Here is a 20,590-nt window from a genome sequence, read left to right on the forward strand (position 1 = left end):
GAGAGACATTTTCCATTCCCGCATCTCTGCACAGAATGAGCATGACATTATATGCTAAAAGGACACTGTCAAATTTTAGTCTAAAAAGAATCCATATGATCTGTCAGATAATTTTTAACTCCAGATACAACTTCCATCAGCAAATGTAACATGAAAAATAAATATGCAAGTGGCTCTTAGGGCCCATGTGTTGAGCATTTAGAAAAATTAATCTTCTAGAGAGTTCTGTATTAGTGCTCTTTTGTGGCAAAACCATGCACATTGCACTCTAAAATATTCAATGTGATCTCTTTCTAGAGGACAGAACTTAGTTAGTAATTAAATCACAGGATCAAAAAGAGAGAGAGATTACATGGTACAACCAAATGCTCTAATGTAATTCGTGTTTCATACCTTACATTTTTGATCTTATACATCTATAGATTTTATTTTGTCAGTTTTTCACTTTATCCAACAAGACTTCACATACTTTAAAGGTTAGTATTGAATTGTCTTTGATTTCTCTACTGAAAGATTGTATTCTTCCCCATCCTTGTTACCTATCTAACTCCTACTTAGGACTAAACAAAAATGAACCCCAGAGGGACACAGGGTCAATATTAAGTATTTTATGAGCAAAAGATGGATGCAGGCTATCATCTGAAGAACAGACTTGTATATTAAAAGCTGCTCATTAAAAGCTAATCAGCTAATTAGCTAATTAAATGGTAATCACTCTCAATACACCAAAAGCCTGTTAACAAAGAAATTCAAATCTGTCATCCTGTGAGGTACTCAAAATTAGAAGCAGGAAAAACACACAGGTATCGGGAGATAAGAAGGAAGGTTCAGACCCAGGGCAGCTAAATGCATCCTCCTGAGTCCTTCCACCTCGCCCAGCACTGTTTTCCATGAGTCACCGGAATGTTTAGCTGCTTTCACTCGTGACATCACAAAGGTGTCATTCTACCTCGGACCCACCTCATCCTTTAAGGCTTTACTCAGAATCTACCTCCACCCCGTTTCCTTACTTTACATTTCCGATAATCTTCCAACTTCCTGTGCCATTTTCAGATCTATTCTCCACAATTGAAATGACTGTCTGATCACTTGTACTGTTAGGTAAACTGAAACAATAGTTTATAAAAAGAACAACAGTTTATAAATAAAAGAAGAAGAAAACCAGGCTGAAAAAAAACCTAGGCAAGGCTGGAGCAGACAATAAAAGGTAGGCAAGTGAATGGGTCAGCCCCAGTAAAATTCAGATCATAAGGTGGAGCCTGGAACTAATGAAGCCTTCCACAAAGGAAGCATTTTCTAAGTACCTACACCAAAAGATAAGGTCAAAGCTAAAGTCAAAGTGGTAGTTCACAACCACTTATTAGACAAGGCCAAGAGGGCAGTAAAGTAGTGAATATTACAGCAGGCAGCAGACTTGGAATCCAGAGAGATTCTAAGAAGCCAATTTTCAGGTGTGTTGTGAAGGATAAATGATAGTGTGTGTCTAAGTAGGTCCCCATTCTTTTCCCCAACAGTATATTCTTTGTGATCTGGCCCAAGAATCTTGACAATATGACCTCATGTGGAATCTTTAAAGGGATCTATTTAAAGCAAGTCACGCCTGATTTGAGGACATGGAAAGACCCATAATCTTGCCATACCCATGATGGGGAAGTGAGCCCCTAAAAGCAGGGATCATAGCAGAGCACTTTGATTTTTCTGCTTCTTATTCCTAAACCCAATGTAGAAAAAAGAAATGTGGAAAAACGTAGGATTTGGGCACATATTTAAAGGTAGGTTATTTTTAAATGTACTATTAAGGTATCATTGGACACACTGTTTATAAAAGAATTAACATCTCCAGTTTTTTCAATTCTGTGTTCTTATGCCCTTCCTATGCTTTGCAGTGTTTGATTGCCTTTATTGAGCTCGATAGGTGCTGCCCTACCACGACCCCCTGCAGAGTTATCACATAACCATTTTTGAAGAATTAAGTAAAATATAAAAGTATGTTTCACATATTCCACACTTATCCCCCACCTGCAGCCACTGGCTGGCATTTCTTTCTGCTTTGAAATAGCAATTTCTGATCCCCAGAGGCTTATCAGAGTGAAGCACACTTTCCTCATTCGTGTATCCAGAGGGCTAAATCAGCAATACCTGGCCTTTTTTTTTTTTTTTAAAGAAAGTTGTTGAAATTCCTCCAATACCCTATAAAAGTATTAATGGTTATATAAAAGTAAAATAACATTGAATTTGAACTTTTGATTGCCTTTTAGTGAATTAGATAGACAAAACGTTTAACCACAAAAACATAACGCACATAAAAAATAAAATTAATGAGTGAATTAAAACTGTGAACACATAAATGAATAAAACCATAAACTTGGTCAATACTAAAGGGAGAGGAGAACACAAACCATGTTCATCTTTCAGGAGGTAAACCTCCACAACTAGGTTCACTACAAAGTCTCCTAACAGACCCTTGATACTACAAGTTATTGTCCTTTTTCTTTCTTTTAATGATACAATAGCACAAGTTATTGAGCTGGATATGTGGGCACAAAGCCAAAGAGGACATTAGCCAGCCTCCCTTGCAGCTACATGTGGTCAAATACTGAGCTTTGGCCAATGAGATAGGCCTCTAAGTAGTATATGGCAAATCTTTAAATGTTTGGTGACCTTAAACCTTTGGTGCCCTTTCTCCATTCCTACAGGTTGGAATATAATCATGCTAGAGGCCACCATGTAAATAAGGACAAGAACAACTGACACAACTGACCTTAAGTAAAACACCTCAGCTACTACTATAATTATGGGGCACCCTGTGGCTCAGTCATTTAAGTGTTGGACTCTTGATTTTGGCTGAGGTCACAGTCTCATGGGTTGGTAAGATAGAGCCCTGTGTGGGGCTCTGCACTGACAGTGGGTAACCTGCTTGGGATTCTCTCCCTCCCTCCCTCTCTGCCCCTCCCCACACCTGTGCACTCCCTTGTGCACGTGCTCACTCTGTCTCAAAATAAATAAACATTCAAAAGTAAATAAATACCACAATTATTACCTTGTAATATATGTATTAAAACCACTATTTCTTACATGATAATATTAAAATTTTGTTCTAGCTTTTGAAAAAATACATATTAAGGAAAGGAAAGGAAAGAAAGAAGCTCAGAGAGAGAGAGAAAGGGAAGGAAAGAGCTTGGCTCAACCTCTGAAAGGCCCTGACCTGGCTTTAGCTCTCAGCTGCCCACTGGGATTTCATCCCCCGCACATTCATATGTGTCCTAATGAAGTTTGTGGTTTCAAAGGAGTGAAGTAGAACTAACAAGTAAATGGACAATACTGAGAAGACTGGCCAGAGAGATACAGAGGTGGGAGATTTCTTTCAAATGGAAAAAAGGTCAGAGGAGGACATGTCATTTAAGTTGGCTTCAGAATATATTTTGTGTAAACTGAATAATGTGAACATAAGAGAAAGGGACAACATGGAAAAGCATGGGGAAAGAAAAAGAGAAGAAGAAAGTCACTTCTTCAATGACTTCAATAAAGAAAACACCGTGCTCTGTGAACAGACAAGGCCACTTGTTCATAGCCCTCTACTGTCTCATATATTCCACATATAACACCATTCTATTTCTAGAGATTCATTTTTGGGGAATTAAGCAAAACCGTCAATAGAGTAATATATTAGGTCTGTGTCAGTTGTGAAAAACTCTTTATCAGTTGCCTTGTGTGACTGAGAAGAGAGGGAATAGACAGAATAAGCAGGCAAGTGTCGATGGTGCAGTACAGGGAAGGCCCCTAGGGGTGGTTCTGTGGGCAAGGATGGACTTGGTGAGGATTGGATAGAGCTTGAGGTGGGCCACACAGACTGGCCACGACATACACACAGCAGAGACTATGATAAATCAAATACCTAATTTTGCCTATATTGCTACTTTTCCCAGAGCCATCATAGAAAGAAAGCAAACATAAAAAAAAGGGAATTGTGGTTACTCAGTACCTAAATGTAAGAAGAAGGCAAGGACTTTGTCTAATTTGTCTCTGCTTTATCCCAGAGCCTACAACACTGACTGGCACTCAAATATCCTGGGGGTGTGTAAACACATGCCTACCCTGTGTCAGCCCTGTGCTTGGTACTTTACCTACATTAGCTCATGTACGTCTCACCCATAAACACGGATGAGGAAATTGAGGTACACAGAGAATAAGAGTCTTGCCCGAGGTCATCCAGCCAGTGAATGGCAGTGCCAGAATTCAAATCCTAGTCTCATTGACTAAGGCCAGTGCTATTATCTACTGTGAAACACTTCTTCACCAGACAGGAAACCAGACTATGACTATAGCACACAATAATCTCAGTTTGGCACAACTCCCCCTGATGATAGCATCATCAGATGCGAACTGGAAGAACCAGTTTTAAGGAAGGGTGAGGGGGTGTGGAATATACAGTGAAGCTGAACAATCAGGCTGACTGTATTTTATGGTCTCTGATTTGGTTCGCCCAAAGTAGAGTCAGGACCCGAATTAGTTCAAAGCACAAACGAGAAGTTATTTTTATTTCTGCCTCTCTCTGGGGTTTAGAATTCTGTAGAGGAAAAACGAAAACTATTCCTTCATTAAGCAGGTGGCATCAAAATCTATCACATCAGTGTTGAAAAGCACCAAGTAATTTCTTAGTTTCAGAGACTTCAATTTGCCACTAGTGAAATTCCAAGAAGGCTGCAATAACCTCAGAAATTACTCAGTTACTCAGAAATATTTTGGTGGTTCTTTGGCTGACTTAAACCAAGTTATTTCTATATCTAATAATTTCTATTAATCATCCTGAGCTCAAAGACATATACTTTCCTCCAGGACACTACAAGAGAATAAATGGGGGGCGCCTGGGTGGCGCAGTCGGTTAAGCATCCGACTTCAGCCAGGTCACGATCTCGCGGTCCGTGGGTTCGAGCCCCGCGTCGGGCTCTGGGCTGATGGCTCAGAGCCTGGAGCCTGTTTCCGATGCTGTGTCTCCCTCTCTCTCTGCCCCTCCCCCGTTCATGCTCTGTCTCTCTCTGTCCCAAAAATAAATAAACGTTGAAAAAAAAAATTAAAAAAAAAAAAGAATAAATGGTAGAAGAATGATAAGATAGCATGAATAAGTGAGAGGAAATGTATGTTACACAGGACCCTTCATTTTGTATTCATCACTGATGGATGCTGGCAGGTGACATTGTGCATGCAGACTACTAAGTCGGCTGCTGACTGTTTCTACTGAACACCAGAGAAGTGTGATGCAACAGACACTAAACTGACCGCCAGCCTTGTATTAGCTAGTAAAGAACGGAAATGAGTCATCCATGTTCACCCACACTCTTGAAACGAAACCTGAAAGGGAAAAAGTCTCATACAAAAATCCAGCTCCATCTTGTTTTTTGCCCTGCCCGCATCTGCTAGAACAGTCCTGACCTGAAGGTTTATGGCACAGATGTTTAATAAATATTTATGGAATGAATAAATAAATGAATGTTTTCCCATTATTCCCTCAATCTAGGAATATTCAGGATGGCAAGAACAAGAGAGCAATGCTGTTGACCCACAGAACTCTTGAGTTTGTTGAGATTGAAGATAGACTTGTATCAAGATCCACTTAGACATCTAATAGGCATTGTTAATTCGTCATATCCAAAACATAACTTCTAATTTCCTCCCCTATAAATTGGTTTCCCCCAATCTTCTCTCAGTAAATATGCTTCCGTCTAGCCAGCTGCTTGGGGCAAAATCCTAGAAGTGATATTTGATTCCTCTCTTCCCCTCATTCCCGATACTCAAACCCTTAGTGAGTAAACTCTGCTTCCAAACTTTATCATGAATCTAATCTCTTTACCACCTCCACTAAGACCACCCTTTGTCAAACATCTGGACTACTGCGATAGCCTCTCATTTGTTCCCCGCTTCCAAATTCATCCTTGTGCAATTTAATCTTCATCTAGTTCTGTAGCAGGTAATTTCTTAATTTCAGAAACTGATCATTTTAATAGTAAATATTATTTCACTGTGCTTATAACTCTCCAATGCCCTCGTGTTGTACTTTGAACAGGAGTCTAATTTCCCATCGCTTCCAGGCCATGTGTGGTCAGGTCTCCTCACTATCTCTCTGACTTCCTCATCTACCACACTGCCCCTTCCACCCTTGCCATGCTGGCTTGCTTGCTTCTTTTTGAACATTTACATTGTAAGGCCTTCCAATAGTTGTTTCTCTATATGGAATGCCCTTCCTCCAGATCTTCACGTGGCTAGTTCATATCCTTATCTGGGAAGTCTTTCAGGAGTGAAATTGACCCTTAAGACAATACCCGCACATCAGGTATATTCTGTCAAGCCATCCTGTTTTATTTTTTCCATAGAAATTAAAACGCTCTGAAAATACGTTATGAATATAATAAAACCTTGGATTGTGGGTAACTTGTTCTGCAAGTATTCTTCAAGATGAGCAAAGATTTATAATAAATTTTCACTTGATAAATGAGCAATGCCTCACAACACAACTAGTATGTGATGCAGAACATCACATGATCACCAGTGAGCCACTGGTGATGTGAAATTCACTTTGATGTACAAGTGCTTTGGATTAAAAGCATGTTTCTGGAATGAATTCTGCCTGCAAACCAAGGTTTTATTGTATATGCTCCCTTGACTAATGTATGTCTCCCACCTAGGAAGTAATTTGATAAAAGTAGGGATCATATGAGCCTTGTTCTTCATCATATCTTCCAAACTTCGAAAAATGTTTATTGAATGAATGAATGTTCTCTGGAAGTCTTTGAGCAGTTTTTGTGTCTGTATTTGGTACTTTCATTGCGTAATTGGTCGATATTTTCTAGGGACCTTGCTAGCAGGATAGAAACCGTGATTGAGACCGAGTCCTTGTATATTGGTTTTAGAGAAGAATATGATAGCCCTCTCTTCACTTTTAAACTGCCAGTGTATCACAGAGCCAATTCTGACACATCTATATCAAAAATTAATTTCCTCAATTCTGTGTGTATAGCATTCAATTTTTCTTCTAAATATTATCCACATCCAGCATGGCCATTACAGCTAAATGATTCTTTTAATCACACATTTCCCACTGCAACTCTGCCTCCCCCCCAACCTCATTTTTACTTATAATAATTTCCTAAATGTAAGCCGTTTCGTTTTAAATGCTGGCAGAAAAAAAAGAAATTATTCTTTGCAATGGCAGAGGTATCTCTTGTTACTTAACGAAGTGCTTCTTCAGTAGTTAAGTTCTCATTAGAAAGCTAACTTTCCAGAGTAGTTCAGAGATGCCATTTAGGATGATTTCATGTTACTGAGCCAGTGTGCAGTATCGTGACACCCTGAGGCTACTTGCCCTGCAGTGTCACGAAATGACAACCCTGTCCTAATCATCACTAAATAATATGAACCCATAAGCCTGATCTTCAAAGTCTAAGAGTACAGCCTGCTGCTACACGAGGAGAGATATGTTTTTTTAAATCATTTTTAATGAGTTTTAGCTTATTGCAATAACCAAACCTTCATATTTAAATTGGTTGCATTAGCTGTCACTGCAAACAAAGCTGCATTCATATTTTTAGATTTATTTCACAGTACTCCTCATTTGCCCATCTGTCTATCTACTTATACCATATTACAGTACAATTCTGATAGGATATATTTTTAAATTTTGTTTAATTTATTGAGAAAAAGAGAGAGAAGAGCATGAATGGGCAAGGGGCAGAGAGAGAGAGAGTCACAAAATCTGAAGCAGATTCCAGGCTCCGAGCTGTCAGCATAGAGCCCAGTGCAGGGCTTGAACTCACGAACTGTGAGATCATGACCTGAGCTGAAGTCAGACACTTAACCGACAGAGCCACGCAGGCACCCCAGGATATATATATTTTTTAATCTCTGTTTTGGAGTGAATGGTAAAACACAAAGTGAAAAGGCAAATAAATAAATTCTAGAGAAGAAAAATCAATCTAGAATTCTAAGAGGTAGACAACCAAAAAATAAATAAGAAAAGTAAGAAGAACAAAAGCTATTCAAGTAATAGTCTTCAATATTTTTGTTTTTTAAACAAAACTTTGTATTATTTTTGTTGAAAACTGCACTGACTGCAAATTTCCACTTTTACATGAAACAAATATGGTGATGATAATTCACACTGAAAGAAAACACTAAAGCAAACCTGTTTCTGATAGTTAATGTTTAAGTTTGTTTTTTGGTCACAAAAACAGGCATGTACCTATACAAAGGCTGAAAATAGGACATTTTTTTTAAGGTAATGATTCACAAAAGACTATAAATTTAACATGTAACTGGTTAATACAACTCTAATAATAATTGTTCAAATAGTCACATCTTATAGCACATCTGAAGTGTTCTTATAAATATTACAGGGAGAAAATAATATTTTCTTAAAGTCTAAAAGAGTGAGTTTGTCCATAGACTAAATGACCATAAAAAGTCTTTCCTGAGACATTAAAAAAAATGCATCGTTATTCTCCGTGAAACTTTTCAATTCAAAACTTTCCACATAATAAAATAACTGAGGATCTGAAACTGAGAAAATAGATTTGGGAAGAAACTATTTGTGAAACTTGATACTTTTTCTTTATTTCTTTATTTTTTTTTTTCATCATCCAAGGGTATCACCACACTTACAACAACCTTTCCTGTTTAACGTGCATTTCAGGTGTTAGAGACACCTCTCCACAGGATACCCTACTGTCTTCAGTGCTATCTCAGTGCTCTGCTTACAACTGCCTAACACAGCCCAAGAATTTTTTGTGGTAATTTAATCTTCCTATCAGCAAAGTAGGTCACCAACCCTCATGTATCATAGGATGGGGATTTCCTCTTCATATTTTTATTTTAATGTTTGGAACTCCTTTTGCAACATTCTAGAGCAAGGCGCTCAGGACCTGCTGTGCCCAAGGGACTGACAAAGGAAGAGGATCTATTTATTACTTGTGCAGAGATACAGTCTTTAAAAACAATGTTATTATGGGCTCCCGAGTGGCTCATTCGGTTGAGCATCCAACTCTTAATTTCGGCTCAGGTCATAATCTCACGGTTCATGGGATCGAGCCTGCATCGGGCTTCACTTTGATCATGCAGCCCCCAATTTCATGGTAATGAGACAACTTTTCATCAAAGAAGGGAAATTTACTTTAATGGCTCCCTAAAATGTACTGAGCTTCGATAAAGGTTATTATGAAACATCTCCCTAAACAATGTCTATGAGCATACTCAGTTAAATTTTGTATATACAGATGTTAGGATCTCATGGGATTTATTTCACTTTGAAAAAAACAAATATTGAGACAAGATAATGGCTTGCAATGTCTTAGCATTAATTGATTTTTTTTCTTACAGTTTCTAACCACATCCTCTACCAAACTACTCTCCTGTAGTTTCTGTATAAGTTTCTTGTAAGTAGCGATGATCTTCAAATATTCAAATATTTTTAATGATCTAATAGTTATAAGTTAAAGAAGTATAAAATAACATAAGGTATTAGTAATTATCATTATACTTTGAATAATATTTCCTACTTTATTATGGCTGAATTATGATCTTTAAGAACACAGCCGCAGTTGCTTTTTCCACATGTTCTGTAAACAAACACCACAAATTATATCTACTGTTAGTGAGTGTACTATCTCCTTTTGACACTGATACCACAAAGATTTGTGTGCTAATAATAGTCATTATAATAAACCTATAAAAAGATTGGGAACAATGATTTTTCACCAATCTAAGATTGAATTTGAGCAATTATAATCATTTAAGTTTTTAACATAAGAAATTTAAATTTAAATATTTAAAGATAAACTATTTAGTGGAATTAACTGGAAAAATATTTAAAACTAAATATTTAAATGTAAAAGTATCTACAGAAAAATTTAGTGATTACATAATATATTCAGAGTTCAGTGAATAAAGTGGTTAAAGGAGAAATCATTGAGAAATATTCTATCTTGTTATTTTGACACATAGTAGTAAATATTATATTTATTTTTTAAGCATCAACACAAAAGAAAAACTAAAGGAGAAAAATAGAAAATTTGAACAACCCTAGGCAACTGACTTCCAAAAAAACATGTAAGAATATTTTAACAACTCTTCCTAAGGCTATACCTAATTAAAATACAATAAAAAAATTATCCACATAATTCCGGTATTCATTAAGTCCCACCCTTTTTTGAATAGCCAGTGAATAAAATGTTAGGTTTTGGAGGTTAATAACAGGATATAGCCCATATTTTACATAACCAGACAGAGTCAAAGAAAAAGCAGGCAGCAATAAAATGCTCAGTTCTGACCTGTTAATTCTTCAAAGTTTGAACTAGCTAACAATACAAATTGACACATCTCATGAGGAGGTAGTCCTGTTGAAATATAATTACCCTTGAATTTTTGTGAAAAAGAGTGAATGTGAACACTAAAAATTCACAATCTGGTAAATGAAATATATTTGACAATTACTCCCCCTGGGTGAGTATATTGGGCGAAACTCTGACTTCAATGCTTGCCTTAGGCTCCTATTGAGGTCAGATGAGTACAGAATTGGGTTGAATGTTCAAAATCGTAGAAACTGTTCTAAATACCCCAATTAGAAAGGGAGGAAACCTAAATTTTCTGTAAATTGGAGGATTCTATTCTGTATCACTATTACCTGAATTCTTCAATATGACAAGAAGATGAGGAAAACTATTTAATCTTTATATCTATTTTGGAAGGAAGGAAAGAAGGAAAAGAGGGAAGGGGTGGGAAGGGCAGGGAGAGGTAGGCGGGAAGGAAGAAGTTTACATGATTCACAGTTTCCCCATGATATGATTACATTTATCTTGTCATATAGGATAACTATTATCAGAATCTTCATAGTAGGGGCCTGACCTAGGCAACACTGCTGTCACAAATTAATTTTTGAGGACTTTGTACCACATATTCTATATACACTTCATCAGTGACTTTTCCCTTACCAGTGTTTCTTTTCCTATCAAATAGGTTTCCTCTCAAAAGTTAACTATGATGATAAATAAAATGTTCACTAATATGACTTGATGGTTACTTAGTCATTTGCATTTCACTATTGATCATTTGAAAACTGAAATGACCCACAGATCCAAGGAAGGAAAGTTGTAAATCATTCGTTCCTCATTCACTCCCTGGGGCAGATGCTATCAGTGCCCTGTTCATTGTCCCTCAGTAAAATACCATTCTTATACAGACTCAGTTTCTTTCTACAACACCTGGCAACCTCTGCCTGAGGGCTTTCTTGGCCATAGAAACATGCTCAGAAGGAAGGTAACAGAGAGTTGATGCCCTCAGCAGCAGCGCTCAGCTAATAAGATTGGGGTTTCTACATCATCTCTCAAAGAAAGCCAGTAGAAATGACCTTAGTAGCCCACAGTGGTAACCTGCTCATTAACAGGTTTTTTTGAGAATCCTTTTTGAGATTCCTTTCCCCTTTTTTGTCTTACTTCTCCACTCTTCCATTGGGGCTTCTTGGGATTACCTTTCAAATAAACTACTTGCACTTGCATCTTTCTTATTTTATTTTATTTTATTTTATTTTATTTTATTTTATTTTATTTTATTTTATTTTATTGTAAATGTTTATTTATTTTTGTGAGAGAGACACAGAGACAGAGCATGAGCAGGGGAGGGGCAGAGAGTGAGAGAGACACAGAATCTGAGGCAGGCTTCAGTCTCTGAGCTCTCAGCACAGAGCCTGATGTAGGGCTCAAACTCTTGAACCTTGAGATCATGACCTGAGCCGAATTGGACACTTAACCAACTGAGCCACCAGGCTTCCTGAATGCTTATTTTAGAGTCTTTTCCTCTAAAGTGGCTTGGGGAACCCAACCTAAGACATTCATTCATTCTTTATCCAAGAATTTTTATTTAGTATATTCTAGGGGCTAAGAAATGTGACCAGCAACAGGAATCAAATATGAATCCTGAGAACAAGTAAGTGAATATTTTCAAGCAGGGAGCTATGCTATGCGCTTCCTCAAATTCACAGCATAAGAGATCACCTTCTGTAATTAGCTTGGCTTATTATTGTTCATCATTTCTTCAGTCGAGATCAGACAATGTAATCTGTGTTCAGGCAATTTTCTTCTTTATCAAGTCATGCTTGGTTTCCTCAGCTCTCTCAGCACCTGTAACACTTCAACCCATTTACTCAATTTGGCCATCTCAATTCTCATTTTCACTCCTACCTCTGCAACATTCTCTTGGCTATTCTTCATGACAAAACACTATGTCACATGACAGTAGCCAAAAAGACTGTGTCCCCATTCTCTTTTCCAAAGCCTCCTTCATTGTTATTCGCTTAGGTACTTTCCCTAATGAGGTGAAAGCAATTTCCCAATATTCAGCCATCTTTTTTTTTTAAATGTTTATTTTTGAGCCAGGGAGAGGGGCAGAGAGAGAGGGAGACACAGAATCCAAAGCAGGCTCCAGGCTTTGAGCTGTCAGCACAGAACCTGACATGGGGCTTGAGCTCATCAGCTGTGAGATCATCACCTGAGCCACCACTCAACAGACTGAGCCACCCAGGCGCCTTTGTTCAGCCATCTTTAAATGTCTTTTCCTAGTTCCAGTGTATCATTCCCATGACGAACTACTGACAAATATATTACATTTAAACTACAAATAGTTCCAAGATAGGTATTATTATATGTATTTCACAGATTAGAAATCTATGGCTTTCTGTCTTGAAAGTTTTGATATTTCCATTTATTCTACCATACTCACCCCATGATCACATACAAAGAATTTAAACACATTTTTCTCATGCTTTTCTTTTTTTTTTTTTTTCCTTTCTCACACTCCTCTTAATCCTTCATGAGAACTCAAAAGTGATCAACACCCAAATGATTCTTCTGGCATTTCAAGAATCATATGCTTATATTTGATTCTCACTGACCTGTTGTTAAGAATATCTTCAAATAAGGTCATGAGTAACAAGCTGTATTCCTTGTGTGCCACTCATTAGTGTTGTGTTGTCCCTGAATTCAGGAGATAATTCCTGCAAACAAAATTTTTCTCGAAAACTACCTTGGAAATTTTCCAAGGACTCATATACCAGTTAATATCTCTGTTTCTGCCACTGAATATCCTTTAAAATATTTGAACTCTCAGTCTCAGGTGGCAAGGCCACCTCCGCCATCAGGCAGTTCACGTGTATCATACTGGTACTGGCGAAATGCTTGTGTAGTAATTTTTTCTTTGAGAAAAACACTATGTTTTTAGATCGTATTTTTTGAGGCTGTTTATTTTTGGAGAACCCAAAAAATAGTACAGATGTTAATCTTTCTGCTTAGGTGGGTATCAACCACCATCAGGCCAATGACCCCAAAAGAAAAAGACATGGAAACGTGCTAAGCCTGTCAGGTGTGGGACATCCAGCACATTCCAAGGAGGGCACGTTAATTGACATCTTGTTTCAGGTCCAAATCTTCTCTCTGTAAGTAGGATACATAAGCCAAAATAATAATTTGAAAATATTCCAATTCAAATCACCAGTAAGAAAGCCAATATTGCCACAGTGTTTGCACTGCCGGCCATGTCTGTTTCAGCAGTAGGAAGGCACTGCAACAGGTCTGGAAAAGCAAATGGCCAAAGTTAAAACTTAGGAGGGGAATGGAAGTATTCCTCTTCATCATTTTGTTTCTATAAATCCAAAAGATCCTCAGATAATAAAGAATTGGATTTACTGGCTCCTCATGTTGGGTGTTCAAGATGACTAGAAATGGGACCATCTGTCAGTGTCAGTGGTTCCAGACCAAAAGAAGATGCTTCCTTTAGAAATGATCATTCAAAAGGATTCAGAAAAGAATGGGATATTGTTAGTAAGTCATTTACTCAAAACACTTCAGTGGGACTGCTGTAAAAGCAAAAACGAATTTATCCCCAGAGGATATAGTGAAATATTCCTGACTGATAGAAGGACTATGACATTTGGAACTAAATATGAAAAACAGAACAAAGCATTAAAATAAGAACACAGGATTGCCTGGGTGGCTCAGCAGCAACAATAACTACTTCTTATGCCTCTAGAACTCTGAGAAAATGCTAAGGCCAGTAGGAAACTTTGGAAGTTAAATAAACTTATAATTTAAAAAATAGTATGTATAATTTGGAAAAGGTAAACATTTTTTAATTTATAATTCAATAATAATCACCATTAATATTTTGAAGACTTTTTAGTTTTTTTCCCACATATATATTTTTTTAATTTGAGATATAATTGGCCTGTAACATCATATTAGTTTCAGGTATACAATATAATGATTTGGCTTTTGTATCTATTGTGAAATGATTACCTTATTAAATCTAGTTAACATCCATTGCCACACAGTTATAATTCTTTTTCCTTGTGATGAGAACTTTTAAGATCTATTCTCTTAGCAGTTTTCAAATATGCAATACAGCATTATTAACTTTAGTCACAATGCTGTATATTATATCTGCAGAACTTATTTATTTTACATCTGGACATTTGTACCTTTTCACCACCTTCACCCTTTTTGCCCACCCACCCACCCACTGCTGTTTCTGAGAACCATCAATCTGTTCTCAGTATCTTTGGTTTTGTTTTTTGATTTTAGATTCTACTTATTCATCAGATCATACTTGTCTTTCTCTGTTTGACTTACTTCACTTAGCAGAATTCCCTCAAGGTCCATCCATGTTGTAACAGTTGTCAAGATTTCATTCTTTTTTTATGACTGAATGATATCTCATTGTGTATATTTACCACGTTTTCTTTTATCCATTATTCATTTACCCATTGATGGACACTTAGGGTGCTTCCATGTGTTGGCTGCTATAAATACCGCGGCAGTGAGCACAGGGGTGCATGTACCTTTTTGAGTTAGTGTTTACTTTTTCTTTGAATAGGTATCTACAGGTGGAATTGATGGATCATGTGGTAGTTCTATTTTTAATTTTTCTGAGATACCTCCATGCTGTTTTCCATAGTAGCTGCACCAATTTATACCTACCTACAGTGTGCAAGGCTTCCCTTTTTCTCCACATCCTCACCGGCACTTGCTATTGCTTGTCTTTTTGATACTAGCCATTCTAACAAGTGTGAGATAATATCTCCATGTGGTTTTCATTTGCCTTTATATGATGAGGAGTAATGTTGAGTACTTTTTCACGTACTTGTGGTCTGTGTGCATGTATTCCTTGGAAAAATGTGTGTTCAGATCTTCTGTCCATTTTTTAAACAATTCTCTGGGTTTTTTGCTATTAAGTTGTATGAGTTCTTTATATATTTTAAATGTTAACCCCTTGTGAGATACATGATCTGCAAATATTTCCTCCCATTTAGTAGTTGCCTTTTTATTTTGTGGATGGTTTCCTTTGCCATGCAGAAGCTTTTTAGTTTGATGTAGTCCCACTTGTTTATTTTTGCTTTTGTTGCCTTTGCTTTTGGTATCAAATCCAAAAATCATCGTCAAGCTGTATTACCAATGTAAAACAAGCTGTGTTTTCTTCTAGGAGTTTTAGGGTTTTAGGTCTTATGTTCAAGTCTTCAATCCATTTCAAGTTAATTTTTGTGTATAGTATAAGACAATGGTCCAGTTTTATTCTTTTGCATGTGGCTGTCTAGTTCTTTTAATACCATTTATAAAAAGACTGCCCTTTCCCAAATGTGTATTCTTGGCTCCTTGTCATGTATTAATTGACTATATATACATGAGTTTATTTCTGGACTCTCTACTTTGTTCCATTGGTCCATGTATCTGTTTTTATGACAATAGTATGTTGTTTAAATTGCTTATAGCTTTAAAATATGGTTTTAAGTCAGGAAACAAAGTCAGCTTTGTGCTTCTTTCTCAAGATTGCTTTGGCTATTTGGAGTCCTGTGTGGCTCCATACAAATTTTAGGATTATTTTTTCTGTTTCTGTGAAAAGGCCATTGAAATTTCATTAAAGAGTGCATTGAATCTTAGATTGCTTTGGATACTATAGATGTTTTTAACAATATTAATTCTTCCAATCCATTAAAATGGAATACCTTTATTTTTATCATCTTCAACTTCTTTCCTCAATGTATTATAATAAGTTTTCAGTATATAGGTCTTTCACCTCCTTGGTTAAATATATTTCTTGACTTTTTATTCTTTTTGATACAATTGTAAATGGGATTTTTTTCTTAACTTCTTAATAGTTTCCTGTTTGTTTGTAGAAACACAACAGATTTTTATATATTGATTTTATATTCTACAACTTTACTGACTTGTTTTATTAGTTCTGATAGTTTTTTTGGTGGAATATTTAGGATTTTCTATGTACAATATCCTGTCATCTGCAAATATTGATAGTTTTACTTCCTCTTCTCCAGTGTTGATGTCTTTTATTTCTTTTTCTTGCCTAATTGCTTTGACAAGACTTCAGTACTTTGTCGAATAAAAGTGATGTAAGTCTTATTTCTTGTCTTATTTCTGATCTTAAGGATATCCTTGTCTTATTTCTGACCTTAAGGATAAGCTTTCAGCTTTTCACTGTTGAGTGTGATGTTAGCTGTCAGCTTATCATATGTGAGCTTTGTTATATTGAGGAACCCTTGCTCTATACCCACTTTGTTAAGTGTCTTTATCATAAGCGGTTGTTGAGGGATGCTGGGGTGGCTCAGTCAGCTAGGTGTCTGACTTCAGCTCAGGTCATGATCTTGCAGCTTGTGTTCGAGCCCCACGTTGGGCTCTGTGCTGACAGCCCAGAGCCTGGAGCCTGCTTCAGATTCTGTGTATGTCTCTCTGCCCCTTCCTCACTTGCACTCTGTCTCTCTCTCTCTCAAAAATAAATAAACATATAAAATAAAAATTAAAAATAAATCGATGTTGAATTTTGTCAAATGCTTTTCCTGTATCCATGGAAATGGTCATATGATATTTATCCTTCATTTCATTCATGTGGTGTACCACATAGGTTGATTTGCAGGTATTGAACTATTCTTGCGTCCCTGAAATAATTCCCACCTGATCATGGTGTATGATCTTTTTAATGTATTGCTGAATTAAGTTTGCTAATATTTAGTTGAGTATTTTTCCATCTGTGTTCATCAGAAATATTGGTCTGTAATTTTCTTCTCTTTCTTGTGGCATCATCACCTGATTTTGGTATCAGGGCAATGCCTGCCTCAAAAAAAAAATGGATTTGGAAATGATTCCCTCTCCTCATCTATGTTTTGGGAAGAGTTTGAGAATTGGTATCCACTTTTCTTTAAATGTTGGGTAGAAATCACTAATGAAGCTGTCTCGTTCCAGACTTTTATTTGTTAGAAGGCTTTTGATTACTGATTCAATCTCTTACTAGTAACCAGTCTATTCAGATTTTTTATTCATAATTCGGTTTTGGTAGACTGTGTGTTTCTAGGAAGAAGCTTACCTATTTCTCTAGGTTGTCCAGTTTGTTGGTGTGTAATTTTTCATAGTGATCTCTTATGATTCTTCATATTTCTGTGGTATCAGTTGTAACACCTCTTCTTTCAATTCTACTTTTATTTATTTGAGTCCTCTGTCTTTCGTTCTTAGTGAATCCAGCTAAAGGTTTGTCCATTTTATCTCTTTGAAAGAAAAACAGTTTTACTTTCATTGATCTTTTCCATTTTCCTTTTAGTGTCTATTTTATTTATTTCAACTCTGATCTGTGTTATTTCCTTCCTTTTACTAACTTTTAGTTTCATTGTCCTTCAGCATATTTTAATATCATAACTGCAATCTTATTGTAAGCATAGTTTGGTAACCTACTTTTCACTATTGTAATACCAATGTTTTATCATGCTTTTGTAAATTTTAATGACAGTACAATATTCCACCGAACAGAAATGCCATGTTTTTCTAACGAATCTTTTACTGATGTTTTTAAGTTTTTGAATTTCAGATAGTGTTGTGATAAACACACTTTTTCATGAAGTCTTTGTAAATGTCTGATTTGTTTCTTAAGGTTAGCTTCCAGAATTGCAAATACCAGTTCAAACACTATGAACAGTTTGAAAAATATAAAAGCATAAAGCTAAATTGCTTTCAGATATATTTTCTAATTTACATCCCCACCAGCTGTGTATGCAAATGCAGAGACTTTTCAAATAGATCTAAGCCCACTCCACACTAATTCCAAAATAAATTATTATAAGGAAAAAAAAACTACATTTGCCATTAAATGCTTTTTAATGCTTGATAATGCTTTCAAGTTTACTTCAAGTATATAATTATAGAATTTTATTTTAATGGTACTGGTGTTATATGTTTTCAAAGAAGCAAGGAAGACTTAACTGCTTTTTAGAAGATTCAGCAAATTTAATAAATGTCAAATTTATTATTCAGTAGTTATATTTACTTTGTAATACATTAAATTAAAAATATATCTAGGACGTGTATATATGTCTTATTGAAATTAGACCATAATGTATATTAATTATATCCATTTATAATTGTCATGTCTTTGCTCATGTGGTCAAAACTACAATTTGCTTGGTATTATTCGTTCTTCTGTAATACAACCCCCAATTACATCGTTCCATGGATAAAATTGGCCCTGTTGAAATGATCTTCCTTTATGGTCATTTCCATGAAGACTTTGTGGTGAACATAAGGTCTTCTTGAACACTTTGAGCAATTTTATGACCCCATACCCGGTTTCATTGTTGTATTCACTTAATAAATAGCTAATGAGTCCCTTCGCCAGGAAGGCATGGTACTAGAAACTGAGTAGACAAATATGGAAACACCTTGATCTAGAGTGGAGATAGACAAGGCGCTATAAACAGTACATCATGGGAGCATAGGAGGCACATTTCAATTCACCAAGAGATATTATTTGAGCTAAGACTTGAAGGGTGAGAAGTTGGTCAGAGAATATTGGAAAAACATTACAAGCGGTAAGAACGACATATGCAAAGATATACAGACATTTTTTTTTAAAGCCCAGTGCTTTCTAGGAGCTGTAGGTAATAAGGATCAGTGAGTAAAACAAGGGTTGAGCTTGGGAGGTTGGGAATAGACACACAGCAGATCAAGTATGCAGGGCCTGTATCACAAAGCATGTGCTATTGTATTGTGAAAGGAGTTTGGATTTTATTCTGTAGATAATGGGCAACTAATGAAGAAATTTGCATGAAAAAATTTTGTGTCATAATTATAATTCTGGAGTCTATGTAATAAATATTTTGGAAGTGGAAAAATTCTGTAGGTGACAACATTTAGGAAGTTATAATGAGCCCAGAAGAGACATTAGTGTTTGTGTTTCAAACAAATAAGGGAAAATAAGGTAACAAAATGCTGTATTTTATGAGAAAGGTAGCAAAAGCAATAAGACTTAAGAACTGATTGAATATGGAAGGTGTTTTAAAAACAGTTTTGTAAAAATTACCCAGTGGTGGATTATCCAGTAAGATCTCATTAACTTGTTACAACTGAAGGAAAAGGTTAATTTTGTTTCAAGTCTGAATTACAGAATACTTGCCTATAAGAGAAATTTTTAAAATACTTATGCGCAGAAAGTTTGTCAGTCACACTTTGGTGGCATTCAAAAGAGAATGAAGGGGACCTTCATTCACATGGGGAATCCTTACTCCATCAGACAATATTATTACCAAATTTAAGATGTTGTATTGGTTTCTTAGGGCTGCCATAACATAGCACCACACACTGGATGGTTTACACAACAGAAATTTATTTCTCACAATTTTGTAGGCTCGAAGTCTAAGATCAAAGTTGATTTCATCTGAGGCCTCTCTCTTTGGCTTGTAGATGGTAGTTTTCTCCTGGTTTTTCTTCTGTGTGTGCCTCTATCCTAATCTCCTGTTCTTTTAAGGGCACCAGTTATATTGTATTAAGGCCTACTTTAATCACCTCATTTCACCTTAATTATGTCTTGTAGATCCTGTCTCCAAATATACTCACATTCTGAGATACTGAGTTAGGATTTCAACAGAGGAATTTCAGAGGACACAATTGAACCCATAATAGATATGGACTGGAATAAATATCTCAAAATGTATTTTCATTTCCATATCATTAAAATAAAAAGTTAAGAATGAATATCATATGAAGGACATTACATAAATCAAGAAAATTTTAGTGAAACAATTTTCTAAAATTAAAGCACTTAAATTCAGTATACCATTCCCAGTTAATGAATGAGAGAGTGTCTTTTTTTTAAATTAATTAATTTATTTTGAGAGAGAGAGCGCGCACATGCACAAGTGGGGGGAGGGGCAGAGAGAGGGAGAGAGAGAGAGAATTCCAAGCATGCTCTGGGCTGTCAGCACACAGCCCCACTTGATCCCACAAACTGCAAGATCGTGACCTGAGTGGAAATCAAGAGTCAGAGACTTAACGAACTGAGCCACCCAGGTGCACTAAGAATGTCTTCTTAACACTGACTAATATCATTTATTTATTTACTAGAGAGGCCTAGTAACAACAGAAAAGAAGGAAATTGTGAAGGTATTTCGTTATATTCCATGACGTTTATCAAAATACTGGTCAAGTTCATCGTATACTTCGTATTTACTTGTCAGAAAAATTGGAATATTATCTGTTCAGCAATGGGAAGCGAATTGGAGAGGTTT

General features: G+C 36.2%; 1 protein-coding gene across 19 annotated transcripts in view; it reads right to left on the minus strand.

Annotated features, from left to right (window-relative positions):
• Window positions 1-20,590, minus strand: part of LOC124518707 (uncharacterized) — a 106,149-nt gene that overhangs the window by 33,363 nt on the left and 52,196 nt on the right. Inside the window, exon 4 of one of the 19 annotated variants that reach the window (XR_006963809.1) lies at window positions 13,264-13,469. The exons of the other annotated variants lie outside the window; for them this stretch is intronic. The gene's annotated coding sequence lies outside the window, so the exon portion shown is untranslated. Of the gene's footprint in view, window positions 1-13,263; window positions 13,470-20,590 lie in introns of those variants that run through there. 19 annotated transcript variants of the gene reach the window in all.

The sequence above is a fragment of the Lynx rufus genome, unplaced genomic scaffold, assembly GCF_022079265.1.
Source record: "Lynx rufus isolate CCGP_SWC_20201006 ecotype Redwood Valley unplaced genomic scaffold, mLynRuf1.p SCAF_1, whole genome shotgun sequence".
NCBI classification, from domain to species: Eukaryota; Metazoa; Chordata; class Mammalia; order Carnivora; family Felidae; genus Lynx; species Lynx rufus.